Source organism: Chrysemys picta, chromosome 2, assembly GCF_011386835.1.
Source record: "Chrysemys picta bellii isolate R12L10 chromosome 2, ASM1138683v2, whole genome shotgun sequence".
Classification (NCBI taxonomy): domain Eukaryota; kingdom Metazoa; phylum Chordata; order Testudines; family Emydidae; genus Chrysemys; species Chrysemys picta.
Window position 1 is genome coordinate 58,796,541 of NC_088792.1, and position 17,569 is coordinate 58,814,109.

Below are 17,569 nucleotides of genomic sequence, written 5' to 3' on the forward strand. Positions count from 1 at the left end.
TGACAGCCCAGTTCCTGTTTCTCTGTCCCCTTCCCCCCGAGAGCCCAGCCAGAGGGGCCAGATACCCCCAACTCCTCTTTCCCCCCCCCCAGAGCCTCCACAGCCAATACACTCGAACCCCTCCTCCCCAGAGCCCAGCCGTGGGGCCCCCAGCCCAGATACCAACACTCCCACCCCCAGCGCCCCGCTGTAACCTACCCAGCCCAGAGACTCGCCCCTCTTCCCCCAGAGCCCAGAGATCCAGAGGGAGAAAATACCTGATGCTCGGTCCCAAGCTTTCACAGAGTTTCCTGTATGCCACTCTGTCCTTTCCTCAGAGCATGCTGGGAACTGCAGCTGCCAGAAACCCTCTAGCTCCTTTCCCTCCCCCCTGCAGTGTCTTCTGTGTGCAAGCTGGGCTCTGCCAGGTCCATCAGCCCCAGTGGCAGCTATTAGCACTGCAGACTATTTCTATGGGGCAAAGGAAATTCTGTGCACACAGCGTTAATTTCTGCAAAATTCTGCATTGCACAGTGGTGCAGAATTCCCCCAGGAGTATATACCTAATACATAAAAAGTTGAATGTTAATATTCTGAGCACAAGGTCTCACAGTGAGGGCAGATTTACTGTCCTCACAGCTGAAATTGGCAATTGTATAGTCATCTTTGCCAGTCTCTACAGGCCACCCCAGATGATCCTAACTTTTTTTCATGCATCCTATGTAATTATAAATGGGCCATCATCCTACAGTTATAGCTGGAGACTTTAACAAAATTCTAGACCCAGCTCCATCTCCAATAAAAACACTAATATTTATCAGATATTTCACATACATATATGGCAGATTTGGCTTACAAAATGTGTGGTGATTGGGTAATCCTATGGCCAGAGACTATAGGGGTTGATGGGTTTTTGGTTTGTTTGTTTGTTTTTTGTCAGGTCATTCAAAATATTCAAGATTGGACTATTTCTGAGTGTCATAAGACTTGATCAATTCTGTCACTGATTGTGGCATTGGTAGTATTAGTCTATCTGATCATCCTTCTATACACATGTCTTTTAGGCCACCAGCATATGCACCCCAACTAAAATGTGGAGATAAAATACTTCTCTGCTGTTTGATACATCATTTTTAACTCTATCCAGTAGGAGTTAGGATTTATTTTTAAAACAAATTTCCTCACTACTTCATCAACTATCACACTTCAGGAAATCTGTAAATCTTTCATCAGAAGCCATATAGTCTCTTATACCACATTTACAAAGAAATGGAGAGACAATAGAATTGATACCTTTAAGAAGGAAATTAAGGCCTTGGATGCAAACTATGCTTCTGCCTCCTCCCCAGAGAAACTCAGAACCGTCCTCAATCTAAGATATGAAATCAAACAAACTTCTGTCCCAAAAGGCTGAGTTTGCCTTATTCTGTTTGAAGCGAAACTACTGGGAATCTGGTGAAAGAGCTGGCAAGCTGTTGGCATGGAGACTTCAGCAAAAATAAGATTGCTGCTATTCATGGTAGTAGCAATAAATTATATACAACACAGATATTTATAAACAATTTCAACAGTTTTACTGAAATATTAAATCAATCTTTAGCTGAAGAGGGACTCAGTAAAGATGCCCTAGATAACTTTTTTTTAGTGATTCTTTCTGCCGCTGATCTCTGACTCTCAGAAGGAACCTCTAGAAATCACAGAACTGACTCCGACTATAAAAGAAATGAAGGTTGGAAAGACTCCTGGTACCAATGGGTTCCCAACTGAATTTTACAAAAAATTCTCAAACTTTAACACCTAGATTATTGAATATGTTCAATGAGGCCAAGAATGAGCAAACTCTCCTGCCTACTCTAAAAGAAACTGTAATTTCAGTTATTCCTAGATCTGGGAAAAACCTTGGACTATGTAGTAAATACAGGCCAGTTTTTTTAATCAATTGTGATGCTAAGAGTTTAGCTAAAGCTCTTACTATGCGGTTGCACAAAGCTCCCTCACATGTTACACACAAACATCACGTAGGCTTACTTTGTAATAGATGTGGTTTGGATTGTTTGAGTCAGCTGATTGATATTATTGCCACTTGAGATATTATAAAGGATTCATAGCTGTCATTTCTTTAGATGCCAAAAAGGCCTTTGACTGCATAGCCAGGGACTTTTTCATGTGTTAGCAAGATTTGGATTAAGATTCTATACTGTAACCTGAATTCGAGGGTCGTTACCAATGGTATTATTTCTGCCCCATTTCCATTACTGAGAGGTGTGAGGCAGGGCTGCCTCCTTTCTCCTCTTCTATTTGATTTAGCTCTAGAACCTTTAGCCATTGCCATCCGAGCAAATCAACAGATTCATGGTGTTAAGGTTGGCCAAGAAGAGCACAAAATTATTCTCTATGAAAATAATGCTCCTATATTTGTATCTAAGCCCAAGGTTACCATTCCTAATCTTTCAACCATTATTAAAAGCAACAGAGAGTCCTGTGGCACCTTGAAGACTAACAGATGTATTGGAGCATAAGCTTTCATGGGTGAATGTCCACTTTGTCGGATGCAACCCACGAAAGCTTATGCTCCAATACATCTGTTTGTCTTCAAGGTGCCACAGGACTCTCTGTTGCTTTTTACAGATCCAGACTAACACGGCTACCCCTCTGATACTTGACAACCATTATTAGTAAGTTTGGATTCCTCTGAGGATATAAAATTAATTAGGGTAAATCAGAAAATTTTAGGCATTGACAAATATGTCCAAAAAGGCCTTTTCTTAAATTGGGACTTTCAAAGGCAGTCCTCTTATATGACACTTTTAGGAATACTGATTCCCAAAAATATTCAGGACATCACTAAGACAAATATAGAACCAATTATTGCCCATGTGTCTAATGATTTGGGGGGATGGAGTTGCTAACCCTCAGTTTGTGGGGTAAAACTAATATACTGAAAATGAATGTCTTTCCCAAAATTTTATATATCCAGAGGGGTCTCCCCATTTCTATTCCTCAAACTTATTTTAAGAAATTCAATAATATTTTCAGAATGTTCCTTTGGAGCACAGGTAAGAAACCTAGACAGGCTCTAAACAAATTACAGCTACCCCTATCTCTGGGAAGATTTTGTTTTTCCAACTTGGAAAATTATCATATCTCCTATTTGTTAAGCCAGGCATCTTTGTGGCTGTTAGATATGACCACACAGACCCCCACTTTCGGTACAGTTGAATGAGAATTTGTATGCCCTCTCTTCCTTCCAGGCACTGTAGGATCAAATTATTATTGATTTGATGATTACAGAGCTCCCACAATCATGGCTATGAGACAAACTTGGTCAAACTTGGCTAAATAGTTCTGCTTCCATCCATTCTTCCATGTAGAAGCAGTCATATGGAGCAATCCTATCATTAAAATCAGTGGTAAAACCTTTATATGGAGGGATTGGCCGGAGAGAGGAATTATGACTGTGTTGAAGCTAACTTGATGATAAATTTTAACCATTTGTAAATCTTCAACAACAATTTGGCTTGTCCTGCTCCGGAGCATGGAAATATCTCCAGTTAAGATTAATATCTTAAGTTAATATCTCCACAAGCATTTACTTGTGAATGTATTTGGACTGGATGCATTGGGAGCTTGAGAACCTCAAGAACTTTTATTATTTTGGAGGGAACTTCCAGGATTTTCTCAGCTGGCAGTATCCTATTATGATTTTCTGGCCTGAAAAACTGTGCCAAAGATTGATAATTTGAGAGTTGCTTGGAATAGAAATTTTGGTACACAAATATTTCCGACTCAGGGAATACAATTGTATCTAATGTAAAAAAAACCCACTACTATATATCTGAGAATATGGCTTATTCGCCAAAAAACACTTTTTGGAAGATATCAGTCACCACTTAGGCTAATGTTAATTGGCCTTATAAATGTTGACAACCCTTTAAAATCTAATTCCCTTAGTGCTGCATTAGCTCATATGTTTTGGGAATGCTTCTGGATCAAGAATTTCTGGTATGAGGTGGGTCAAAGGACCAACTTGATATTGGATGGTAAGTGGTAGCCCTCCTCCTTGAGTTTCATTTTTGGATATATTCCTGATACCTGGAGGTCACCTGGTAACAAGGTAGTGTGGTTCCAAAGTGCAGCTTTGGTTACTAAAAAATTAATCTTGCAAAAATGGAAAAATTGATTCCCACCAAATATTGATGCCTGGCTCAGTGATATGACTGATCTCACAGCTAACAAACCACCAACATTCCACAGAAAGTGACTGCCCCAAAAATGTGGTTAATGGAGACCCTGAGGATAGATAGGTCACTTCCCCTTCCCTCCCTTTGTCCTAACCTTTGTATTTACTTTGTGTATCTTATATTTTGGTATATTTTTTGTATTTGGGAAATTAATTTAAAATATTTGTAAAAGGCTACTTTAGAATTGATGTTCAAGCAGAGAAGCCTCTTTTCCCTCAGCGTTTCTACTAGATATCTTACCATTCATAAAGTGGAACAACATGACTTCAAATGTTCCAAAGGGTGGGAGGTTGGATTAAGTATAACATAAGGACAACAGTTTAAAAAAGGAAAGCTTGTGTAGGCTATTTGTGCCTTCTCTGTGTTGTTAAGTAGAAGCCACCTAGTTCAGTGGTACTGGGAGACCACGTAGGGTTATCTTTTCAACAGTGATTGTACTTCCCAACAATGCAAATAAATAAAAGACAAGGATGGCTACAGTAAACTCCTGCAGTCTGCCAATTTTAGGTGGCAAAAATGAAGCTTACAAATTATTATAAATGGATAAAAAGGTGCTATAGAGATGTTAATGCTTTATACGCTAATTTAAGGAATTTATATGGCCCCCATTACCACAATATTTGAGTGTCTCTCAATCTCTAATATATTTGCCATCACAAACCCCCTAAGAGGTAGGGAAGTGCTATTATCCTCATTTTAGAGATGGAGAACTGATGTACAAGACTAACTTGCCCAGGAATTCTGTGGCAGATCAGGGAATTGATCCCATATCTTCCAGGTTCAAAGTTAATGCCCTACCCACTGCATCATCCTTCCTCTCTTGGACTGTTTTTCTCTCCTATTAAGTATTATGATTAATATATTAAATAGTCATTAACAGGGCCCTCCAAATAGGCTCTTTGGGATAGTTACATTACCTTGTTAACATAGAAAAATTGCTGTTGTTTCTATGTATGTTCTTTACCTGTGTTACTCAAGAAAAATGGAAGCTTGCAAACTTAAAAATAACCAGTAATTTACTAGTGGATATTTGCCTTTCAGTATATGAATGGAACTCAAGGTTTCCTTCTGGCACAGCCAAAAAGAAACTGCTGCAGGGGGCACTTGCTGACAAAGTACAGAATGTCATTGCTTCAGGTGAAGTAACTAATGTTACCTTGTCCCTGGCTTTCAGAATAGAGCATTGGATCAGGATAATAGTGGGGAGATGACTCACATTCAGGCTGGTTTGTTCAGCTTGAAAAAACAAGCCTTTGAAAAGTTGTCATGGATGCAGGTCAATCTCTTTCAAATCAGACTGAATGCTGCCATATCTGTATCCAAAATTAAAATTTAAAAATTCTAGACTCCTTCATTAATCTGAAGATTGGCAACTCTGTTGTGATTTATAGTAAAACCTCTTGTTTACCCACTTTTTCCTGTACAGTTACTAACAAGAAAAAAAAATCAATATAAAGCTTAGCAAACAAAGCAGCCAAATTGTATGGATTGTTTATCAGCCTTTCCAGTGACGTCAGCGCAATCTGAAATGTCACTCTGTCCTCTCACTGCACAAATGGTATGCTCCCATTGTTCTCTCTTGTAGGACACAGGACAGGAAAATTACAGGCTGCAGAAAAACGTGTGTATATGTGTATGTGCGCAGCAAGAATGGGAAGAAGAGAGAGATCTGTGAGCTAGAGCGAGGAAAATCAGCTCAGTTTGAAATTATAGAAAGGAAAGGTCAAAGTTGGTAAAAATCCAGTAGAAATGGTTTCACCCTACGTTCCATTTTCCATACACGTGGAATAGGATGATATGCAGAGTTGTGATGTATAGAGCTGGGTCTTATGAAAGAAATGTTTAATGAACTGAAGAGGAAAGTTCCACGTTAAAAAATAATTGGTCCATGATTATGCAGAAAAATAATTTAATTTAGACCTGTGCTATCAAAACTGACCATGATTATAATTTTGGAGGATTATTAGAGGCTTTGATTTTCAAATGCTTTGCAACCTGTCCTAAAAATACCTCATAACTTTTACAACGAAGACTGATATTTGCCTTGTATACGCCAAGAGCTATAATCTTTAAGGGATATTTGTTATACAGTCCAGGGACTCTCGGACGTATAGATTGTCTAGAAAGAATGTCATCCTCTTAGAGCTTCCTAAAGATAACTTCAGTAGAACAGTGTAATATAATGATATGAAAGATAACTAGAACTTCTATCACTGTAATTCTAATGCTAATAGTAGAACAATGATGCGTCACTGAGGCAGTAGTTATAAGTTTAACACTGGCTGAGCCTTGAGACCAAAGGGAATGATGCTGAAAGTCCTAAAATTCTTCTCCAGAAAGAAGCAGTGTCACACATAACAGAAAGGACAGTCTCAAATTGCAGTCATTAGATACTGCAAAGAATTTGGAGTTTCCACAAACGGTGTTTTTGTAATAGTATGAGAGCAAGATGGGTTGGAGCCAGGGCTACTTTTTGATTCAGGAGTCATCCACACAATTTATTTCATGCCCTTCCTGGAAACACTGCCCCAATTCAGCAAAGTATTTAAGCACTCACATGCTTAAAGTTGAGCATGTGGTTAAGTACCTTGCTAAATCCAGGTCTTAATACACTCTTATTTCATGTGTCTATATAGGAACTTCAGGATCTTGGAATGCTAGTGGCTAAAAATGCATGGTTTTCATGGCGTACGTGAACATGTACTGTGCAGTGTGTAGGGGAGAGAGATTTTTATCCTTAATGGTATGTGGATATGTACTCATATAAAGACTGTGACATGCTTCCAAGGTTTAAATATAGCATTTTATTTGAATTTGACCAAATAAACCTGGCCCTCTTATCTTATTGCAGACCATAGCTGTGAAATCTAAGATCTGTCTTGTTTTATGCACACGACTTGAAAGTAGAGAAAGAAATGGACTGGGGTGGTAGGCAAATGAATTGTAAAGTATAACAATGCTATTTTTAGAAGAATTCATACGATCTGTGCTGTGAAAAACAACTTTTGCAGGTTTGTTCCAATTTCATAGCACTTGGTTATTTGCTTGTGTGGTTTTCAGCCTTGTTGCTGTTATGAACACATTTATTTTTAGTCAGGGTGGTGCCCGGGTTTGCTACCCCAATCAGACTAAGCAAAGGTAGAACAATAGACATATTTGGGGCATGATCACCCATCTCCCAAGACAGAGAGAACTTCCTCACCCATTCCAAACAAACATTTTTCAAGGCACATTTTCTTAATGATACAATGTTTGTTTCTTGATTTGCTGTGAAGGTAGCGCCCACAGTGAATCTTGACAGCAGTAGGGGCGATAGTAAGGAGGACTCAGGAAATCCCATGAGCACACTCTAAGGCCATGTCTTCTCTAGGGAAAAATAGGTGTGTTTTCATAATGATCTACATAACAGCTAACACATTGCACATTCCTCTGGGATTCACTTCGACCAGCAACATTGAAGTAAAACTGCAACTTGTCCTGTCTGTGCTAGGATTTTATAGTGTCAGAGCTACTGCATGTGAGCTATCTCATTGCAAAAACACACCTATTTTTCCTAGTGTAGAAATGGTCTAAGGGTAAGCGGACGGGTTTTAGGAGCTGGTAAAACAGTGAGCAACAGCCAGAAGCTTAGGAAGGAAAGTTTTACACTGGACCTTAGGGAAATGTTCCAAGCAGTGGGGCAGTGGAATTGACTGGTGAGGGAAGAAGTTAAGGCACCATCTCTGCAGATAGAGAATTCAGAAGCAAACTACCTCAAACATTACTGAATGTGTGATCGGAGCATTTAAGAGCTCTGACTGGTTGGCCTAAGAGGTGTTTTTTCCTGACAGTATTGTCAATATCTTTCCACTTGCTTTTACCAAGTACCAATGTTATGATATTATACAATGAGGCCTGTTTCATGAGGCCTGCATTACTATTAGAGATAGGGCCAAGCCACAAAGTTCTGATCTAGATTTTGACCACCCTGAGGTCCAAGCCCATCTCTAATACACTCTGATTCTGCTGCAAATTATGGGTTTAAGCCTTTGTTCTTCTGTAAAAAAAAATAGCTCTCTTCCTGAACTTCCCCTTACATGGTGGCCTGAGTTTTGCCAACTTCCTCCTTCATCATCCTTACTGAGAATATTTAAAGTCTAATGGGTGAAATCCTGGTCTTATTGAAGTCAATGCGAGGGTTCCCATTGACTTCAATGGGGCCAAGATTTAACCCATTGTAGGTACTATGTCAACTTTCATGAATGCAAAAACACATATAAAAGTGAACTGCAAAGAGTTAATGTGTCTTTCAATTGTTGAAAAGTTCATAAGGAAGAAATACTGTAAATCTATAGCTGACTTGAATGGGAGTGTTGTCTGAACAAGGACAATACAGTGCATGTAATTCATTATTTTCCATAGTCTCTTATAATTCTCAGTTCTCTGTGTTTCTCTAGGTACTTCATTATAAGGCCTGCTATTAAGTTAGTTTTAAAATGTTGAATACAAATGTTTAAAAGATCAGGAGGCTGCTCCAAGCTGTTATTTGGTAGTTCCAAAATTTGGTCTTTGGCATGTTACAAGTAAAAGTAATTTTTTTCTGTGTAGCCTGCACATTTAAAGATTTATTTGCAGGGGGGGAATCAAGCAACCTTTGCCCTGGTTTTATCCAGAATTGTGGAAAACTCAGTGATTTGTGTTCACTTTTATTTTGCTTTATTTGGGGTTTTCAGCCTTTTTGTTTGAGGTTTGAACAAGAAATGTTAAATTTACTGAACTCCTCAGGAGAAATCTAACCTCTGCTGATTTGTGTTTATTTCATGAGGATTTCACCCCTCATGTTTTGCCTGGTTTTGAATGAAACAGTAAGGGATAGAAGCTCAACTGTCCATGCAGCTATGAAAATTTTGCCAGTTGAGGATCTGCCCCCTCAATCTCTTCTTAGAACCCATGAGGAGGGGCAAGATTAGCTCAAAAATGAAGCCAGGCTTACAAAAACATTTTGAGAAATACAACAAATGTACAGAGTACCCAAGCCAAGTTTCAGATTTCTATCAATATCCAAAATCAGAGGGATTTCATGGGGTCCCATAATGAAAGTATTGAAAGGATCTATATGTGACTTTTTAATAATAAAGCAGTGAGTGCTAAGTTTGTCTCTGCTATCACAGGTATGTTTGCATGTGTAATATTATTTCTCTGTGCTTGTCTGCTCTGCAATAAATGCAGTTTGTAGAATAATGAAAGCAGAAAAGATCAGAGAGCAGAACATCACAGCAGGGAAAAGGGGCATGTGAATGCATGTAACTACAGTCTGAAATATAGTTGGTACAATAGGTCACATTCTTGGTCTACCAATTTAAACAGTGCCCCTTTCAAAGTTTTATGTTAACCATTTGCCCTTGGTTAATTGTTCAACTGGATTATTGTATTTCCTAGCAAGATATATATTGTTTTTTGTTTGCTGTTTTTAATCATTATTATTAAATAGAAAACACCCTTTGGTTTATTTAAAAATTTAGCAGTGCAAGTGAGAAGCCTTAGCCATTATTTAAGTATCAAATTATCTGATTTAAAAAATATTGTCCTGTGATTTTCAAGCACTTTATCATCAGTCCAGTAAATATATCGACAACACAGATTTTTAGTTTTGTTGTGATGATTTGCTTTGATTGTTCAAAATTAACAGATATTTTCAAGAAAGTTACAAAAAGCTCCAGTGTCTTGTTTTATTCAAAATGATACAATCTTATAACAAGACAACAGTATTAAAAGACTCTATATTATTATACCGGGGACTGGTAGAGGCCCCTATATGTAGGTTATCTAACACTTTCCACTACAAAGGATCCTTGCAACCTTTTCCTTGAGAAGCTCTCACACCTCCACTGTTTGCAGCAGACTTAATATCCAGCCCCCTGAGGCTACAGAAGTACCTTTTCTTTGTCCTAGGACATTCCATTCAGATATGATTGAGATCAAAAATGTTATAAATCACAATTTCCCTTCTCTCACTTGTAAGAAATTACCAACATCCCAGAATTACAGAACACCTTGTGACTGGGCTCATGGCAATGTAAAAGAGTAGCAGCAGCACACAGTGCATAGGGACACCAGTGAGCTGCTGGAGCACCTGTAGAGGAAAGAAGAATGGGGGAATTGTTGGGCTGCCCTCACATGTAAACTCACAAACCCAGCATGTGGCCCACACCTATTTATACTTCTCCAGGTGCACTATGTGGGGAAGGATCTCCCCTAACTCCAGGGGCAGGGCAAGAGGGGGAGAAAGAGAGCTCTCTAGGTTTAGGACATGCATGGGGGAAAAAATGAATAGAAAACTCATGTTCCTGCATGAAAAGGCAGATTGAAACATGCATAGATTTAGAAATACAAAACAGATTTTCTTCATATATGAACTCTTCATCCTTCCCCTTTGGGTGCTATAAAAGATGTATATAAAATGATGTGATCACAACATAGTTAAAGATTGTATTATAAACGCTGATTCAACAATGTATTTAAGCATGTGTTTAAATCCCATTGAGATCAATAGGATTTAAGCATGTGCTTAACTGTTTGCTGAAAAGGGATGGATTTACACACATGCTTAAAGTTAAGCATTTATTTATTTAAGTTTGCAAACTATACCAAGCTGGGAGGGGTTGCAAGTGCTTTGGAGGATAGGATTAAAATTCAAAATGATCTGGACAAACTGGAGAAATGGTTTGAAGTAAATAGGATGAAATTCAATAAGGATAAATTCAAAGTATTCCAGTTAGAAAGGAACAATCAATTGCACATATACAAAATGGGAAATTACAGCCTTGGAAGGAGTACTGCAGAAAGGGGGTTGCAGTGGATCACAAGCTAAATATGAGTCAACAGCGTAACACTGTTGCAAAAAAAAAAAAAAAAAAAGTGAACCTCGTTCTGGGGCATATTAGGAGGCGTGTTTAAGCAAGACACAAGAAGTAATTTTCCACTCTACTCTGCGCTGATAAGGCCTCAGCTGGAGTATTGTGTCCAGTTCCGGGTCCCACATCTCAGGAAATATGTGGACAAATTGGAGAAAGTCCAGAGGAGAACAACAAAAATGATTAAAGGTCTAGAAAACATGACCTATGAGTGAAGATTGAAAAAATTGGGTTTGTTTAGTCTGGAGAACAGAAGACTGAGGACAGGACATAACAGTTTTCAAGTACATAAAAAGTTGTTACAAGGAGGACGATGAAAAATTGTTCTCATTAATCTCTGAGGAGAGAACAAGAAGCAATGCGCTTAAATTGCCGCAAGAGAGGTTTAGGTTGGACATTAGGAAAAACTTCCTAACCATGAGGGTAGTTAAGCACTTGAACAAATTGCCTACGGGTGTTGTGAAATCTCCATCATTGGAGGTTTTTAAGAGCAGGTTAGACGAACACCTGTCAGGAATGGTCTTGTTATTATGTTGTCCTGCCTTCAGTGTAGGGGACTGGACTAGATGACCTGTTGAGGTCCCTTTCAGTCCTACACTTCTATGATTCTTCGCTTTGCTTAATCACAGCCATAATGCATATGCACAAAGGGGAAGAATCAAGGTTGCAAAAGTCCTAACTTATGACTTGACTATGCAAAAAAAAAATTGACCTTGCAATAAATAACATTATTTTAATGTAGTTTTATATATAAAATGTAAAATCTGTGTTTTTATATATGGTATAATAATTAGATAATTTAGATAGCATAGTATGTTTATGTTTTTATGTATGTATGCTAAAAATTAAGGTTGCCTCAAGCTAGGCACTCAAGTGCATATTTATACTCTTACAAAATATTCTGATTTTCCCTAACTAAGCCTCCCTAACTCCTGTTTGAAGTCAACTGGACCTGTGAATGCCCAGTACCACTGAAAATCAGTCCACTTATTTAGGAGCCTAAATATGAATTTAGCCACCTAGGTTTGAAAATTATGAACATTCTATACTGTATACTGTTTTTAACTTACCCTTCAGGTGGTATTCTGTAATACAGGATTTGCTGATTTGAGGCACTGAATTAGGAAACTGAGCCACATACTCTGAATGGCTCAAAGGCTTTGTGACATACGTGTGACAAAAGTTTTTTCTACACTAGAGAACAGAGGGAACAGAATTAACTAGGAGGTATAAATGATATATCTGTATTCGTGTCTGTATAAACTGTATAGCTTATTAGTACATTCCTCTTTTTCCCCCAAACCAAGACAACATTATATATGTAAGAGCAGAGAGAAAAGGAAATGGGTCACTGCATCTAGAAGTCATGAAACTGATGCTGCTTTATGGCTTTGTAGATGGACATGTCAATTATTTGTGATCCAAGGAATCATAGAATCATAGAATCATAGAATCATAGAATATCAGAGTTGGAAGGGACCTCAAGAGGTCATCTAGTCCAACCCCCTGCTCAAAGCAGGACCAATTCCCAGCTAAATCATCCCAGCCAGGGCTTTGTCAAGCCGGGCCTTAAAAACCTCCAAGGAAGGAGACTCCACCACCTCCCTAGGTAACGCATTCCAGTGTTTCACCACCCTCCTAGTGAAATAGTTTTTCCTGATATCCAACCTGGACCTCCCCCACCGCAACTTGAGACCATTGCTCCTTGTTCTGTCATCTGCCACCACTGAGAACAGCCGAGCTCCATCCTCTTTGGAACCCCCCTTCAGGTAGTTGAAGGCTGCTATCAAATCCCCCCTCATTCTTCTCTTCTGGAGACTAAACAATCCCAGTTCTCTCAGCCTCTCCTCATAAGTCATGTGCTCCAGACCCCTAATCATTTTTGTTGCCCTCCGCTGGACTCTTTCCAATTTTTCCACATCCTTCTTGTAGTGTGGGGACCAAAACTGGACACAGTATTCCAGATGAGGCCTCACCAATGTCGAGTAAAGGGGAACGATCACGTTCCTCGATCTGCTGGCAATGCCCCTACTTATACAGCCCAAAATGCCGTTAGCCTTCTTGGCAACAAGAGCACACTGTTGACTCATATCCAGCTTCTCGTCCACTGTGACCCCTAGGTCCTTTTCAGCAGAACTGCTACCTAGCCATTCGGTCCCTAGTCTGTAGCAGTGCATGGGATTCTTCCGTCCTAAGTGCAGGACTCTGCACTTGTCCTTGTTGAACCTCATCAGGTTTTTTTCTGCCCAATCCTCTAATTTGTCTAGGTCCCTCTGTATCCGATCCCTACCCTCTAGTGTATCTACCACGCCTCCTAGTTTAGTGTCATCTGCAAACTTGCTGAGAGTGCAGTCCACACCATCCTCCAGATCATTAATAAAGATATTAAACAAAACCGGCCCCAGGACCGACCCTTGGGGCACTCCACTTGAAACCGGCTGCCAACTAGACATGGAGCCATTGATCACTACCCGTTGAGCCCGACGATCTAGCCAGCTTTCTATCCACCTTACAGTCCATTCATCCAGCCCATACTTCTTTAACTTGGTGGCAAGAATACTGTGGGAGACAGTATCAAAAGCTTTGCTAAAGTCAAGAAATAACACATCCACTGCTTTCCCCTCATCCACAGAGCCAGTTATCTCATCATAGAAGGCAATTAGGTTAGTCAGGCACGACTTCCCCTTCGTGAATCCATGCTGACTGTTCCTGATCACTTTCCTTTCCTCTAAATGTTTCATAATTGATTCCTTGAGGACCTGCTCCATAATTTTTCCAGGGACTGAGGTGAGGCTGACTGGCCTGTAGTTCCCCGGATCCTCCTTCTTCCCTTTTTTAAAGATGGGCACTACATTAGCCTTTTTCCAGTCATCTGGGACCTCCCCCGATCGCCATGAGTTTTCAAAAATAATGGCTAATGGCTCTGCAATCTCACCCGCCAACTCCTTTAGCACCCTCGGATGCAGCGCATCCGGCCCCATGGACTTGTGCACGTCCAGTTTTTCTAAATAGTCCCGAACCACTTCTTTCTCCACAGAGGGCTGGTCACCTTCTCCCCATGCTGTACTGCCCAGTGCAGCAATCTGGGAGCTGACCTTGTGCGTGAAGACAGAGGCAAAAAAATCATTGAGTACATTAGCTTTTTCCACATCCTCGGTCACTAGGTTGCCTCCCTCATTCAGTAAGGGGCCCACACTTTCCTTGATTTTCTTCTTGTTGCTAACATACCTGAAGAAACCCTTCTTGTTACTCTTAACATCTCTTGCTAACTGCAACTCCAAGTGTGATTTGGCCTTCCTGATTTCACTCCTGCACGCCTGAGCAATATTTTTGTACTCCTCCCTGGTCATTTGTCCAATCTTCCACTTCTTATAAGCCTCTTTTTTGTGTTTAAGATCAGCAAGGATTTCACTGTTTAGCCAAGCTGGTCGCCTGCCATATTTACTATTCTTTCTACACATCGGGATGGTTTGTTCCTGCAACCTCAACAAGGATTCTTTAAAATACAGCCAGCTCTCCTGGACCCCTTTGCCCTTCATGTTTTTCTCCCAGGGGATCCTGCCCATCTGTTCCCTGAGGGAGTCAAAGTCTGCTTTTCTGAAGTCCAGGGTCCATATTCTGCTGCTCTCCTTTCTTCCTTGTGTCAGGATCCTGAACTCGACCATCTCATGGTCACTGCCTCCCAGGTTCCCATCCACTTTTGCTTCCCCTACTAGTTCTTCCCTGTTTGTGAGCAGCAGGTCAAGAAAAGCTTTGCCCCTAGTTGGTTCCTCCAGCACTTGCACCAGGAAATTGTCCCCTACGCTTTCCAAAAATTTCCTGGATTGCCTGTGCACCGCTGTATTGCTCTCCCAGCAGATATCAGGGTGATTAAAGTCTCCCATGAGAACCAGGGCCTGCGATCTAGCAACTTCTGCTAGTTGCCAGAAGAAAGCCTCGTCCACCTCATCCCCCTGGTCTGGTGGTCTATAGCAGACTCCAACCACGACATCACCCTTGTTGCTCCCACTTCTCAACTTTATCCAGAGACTCTCAGGTTTTTCTGCAGTATCATACCGGAGCTCTGAGCAGTCATACTCCTCTCTTACATACAACGCAACTCCCCCACCTTTTCTGCCCTGCCTGTTCTTCCTGAACAGTTTATATCCATCCATGACAGTACTCCAGTCATGTGAGTTATCCCACCAAGTCTCTGTTATTCCAATCACATCATAGTTCCCTGACTGTGCCAGGACTTCCAGTTCTCCCTGCTTGTTTCCCAGGCTTCTTGCATTTGTGTATAGGCACTTAAGATAACTCAATGATCGTCCCTCTTTCTCAGCATGAGACAGGAGTCCTCCCCTCTTGCGCTCTCCTGCTTGTGCTTCCTCCCAGGATCCCATTTCCCCACTTACCTCAGGGCTTTGGTCTCCTTCCCCCGGTGAACCTAGTTTAAAGCCCTCCTCACTAGGTTAGCCAGCCTGCTGGCGAAGATGCTCTTCCCTCTCTTCGTTAGGTGGAGCCCGTCTCTGCCTAGCACTCCTTCTTCTTGGAACACCATCCCATGGTCGAAGAATCCAAAGCCTTCTCTCCGACACCACCTGCGTAGCCATTCGTTGACTTCCACGATTCGGCGGTCTCTACCCCGGCCTTTTCCTTGCACAGGGAGGATGGACGAGAACACCACTTGCGCCTCAAACTCCTTTATCCTTCTTCCCAGAGCCACGTAGTCTGCAGTGATCCGCTCAAGGTCATTCTTGGCAGTATCATTGGTGCCCACGTGGAGAAGCAGGAAGGGGTAGCGATCCGAGGGCTTGATGAGTCTCGGCAGTCTCTCCGTCACATCGTGTATCCTAGCTCCTGGCAAGCAGCAGACCTCTCGGTTTTCCCGGTCAGGGCGGCAGATAGATGACTCAGTCCCCCTGAGGAGGGAGTCCCCGACCACCACCACCCTCCTCCTCCTCTTGGGAGTGGTGGTCGTGGAACCCCCATCCCTAGGACAGTGCATCTTTTGCCTTCCAATCGGTGGAGTCTCCTTCTGCTCCCTTCCCTCAGATGGGCCATCTAGTCCACTCTCCGCATTAGCACCTGTAGAGAGAACATGGAAACGATTGCTCACCTGTATCTCCATTGCTGGTGCATGGACGCTCCTCTTTCTTCTTCTGGAGGTCACATGCTGCCAAACCTCCTCACAATCCTTCTGTCCCTGCTGCGCCTGCTCTGAATCTTCAGAACAATGTGGCCGTAGAAGCATCTCCTGACGTCTGTCCAGGAAATCTTCATTTTCCCTTATGCAACGCAGAGTCGATACTTGTTTCTCCAGCCCTCGAACCTTCTCCTCCAATATGGAGACCAGCTTGCACTTTGTACAGACAAAGTCACTTCTGTCCTGCGGAAGAAAGACAAACATGGCACAACCTGTGCAGGTTACAACAGCTGATCGCTCACCTTCCATATCACCGTCCTCTTAGGAGCTTCCTCAACTGTTGCAGGAACTACTCTGAGAAACCTGCAGATGAAAGCCTAGGTGCGCTCTCCCCACGCGAACTCCCAGGCAAACTCCTGCTGTTAGCCTCTGCTGTTCGCCGCTCAGCTGGTTCGCTGCTGACTGCCATGTCAGGTGACATCTTAGAGTGGTCTATGTAGGGTGAGTATGTCGTGCACCATGTTCCAGGAATATGGAATGGCATATGGAGTGACATGTACATTGAAACCACATTCATGAGATATGGCTACAGCCCTAATGGCATCATTGGGATCACCCTGAAGACTTAGATTCTTAGCCTCCACATATGCAGCTGGCTGGTGGAAGACATTGCAGACATAAAGAGCACCAATGAAGCACAAATACAAGAGCTCTACAAAGAAATGAAGTCAAGGATAGCTGCAGATGCAGGGGACAGAGAAGCCATAGTAAGAACCTAGAGCTGTGCATCAATCCTTTACACCCCACTAAGCACCCAAAGGCAATAGTAAACATTGTCAGTGGTGGAATGACACCACTATCCATTAATGTACCTGACACATTTAAAATTGGAATTTGCTAAATGCAAGAATTTGAACATGGCTGACCAAAGAGTTCTATGACACAATACCAAGGATAACAGAGACACTAGCAGTGACAAAAAAAGCATGTGCAGATTGGTCCAACAAAGATATTTGATACTAATCTTATCTATTCAAGAGTGATAGGCTTACAAGACACTTACCAGGGGTGAACATCAAGAATATTTTGTCATGTGAGTTGGCTTCTGTATCAACCTCAATGTTCACTGGCTCTGGTGACATAATGATGATACATGCTATGTCTAACCTAGAGAAGCATACTTCACAAGAGGTCACCTGCATAATTATTGACTGTTCCGTAGTTTTTGGCTAATACACTATCCAGCAAGAGGTATCATCAAGGACTTGTGACCAGTTTCAGAGATTACATTGAACACAAGGCAACAGTAGGTGATACATACCTTGTCTTTG

At 41.3% G+C, this 17,569-nt stretch overlaps 1 protein-coding gene and 1 long non-coding RNA gene across 6 annotated transcripts in view; one reads left to right on the plus strand and one right to left on the minus strand.

Annotated features, from left to right (window-relative positions):
- HDAC9 (histone deacetylase 9) overlaps nucleotides 1-17,569 on the plus strand; it is a 650,822-nt gene that overhangs the window by 282,535 nt on the left and 350,718 nt on the right. The window lies entirely within an intron of this gene.
- LOC135981315 (uncharacterized) overlaps nucleotides 1-17,569 on the minus strand; it is a 36,142-nt gene that overhangs the window by 6,502 nt on the left and 12,071 nt on the right. The window lies entirely within an intron of this gene.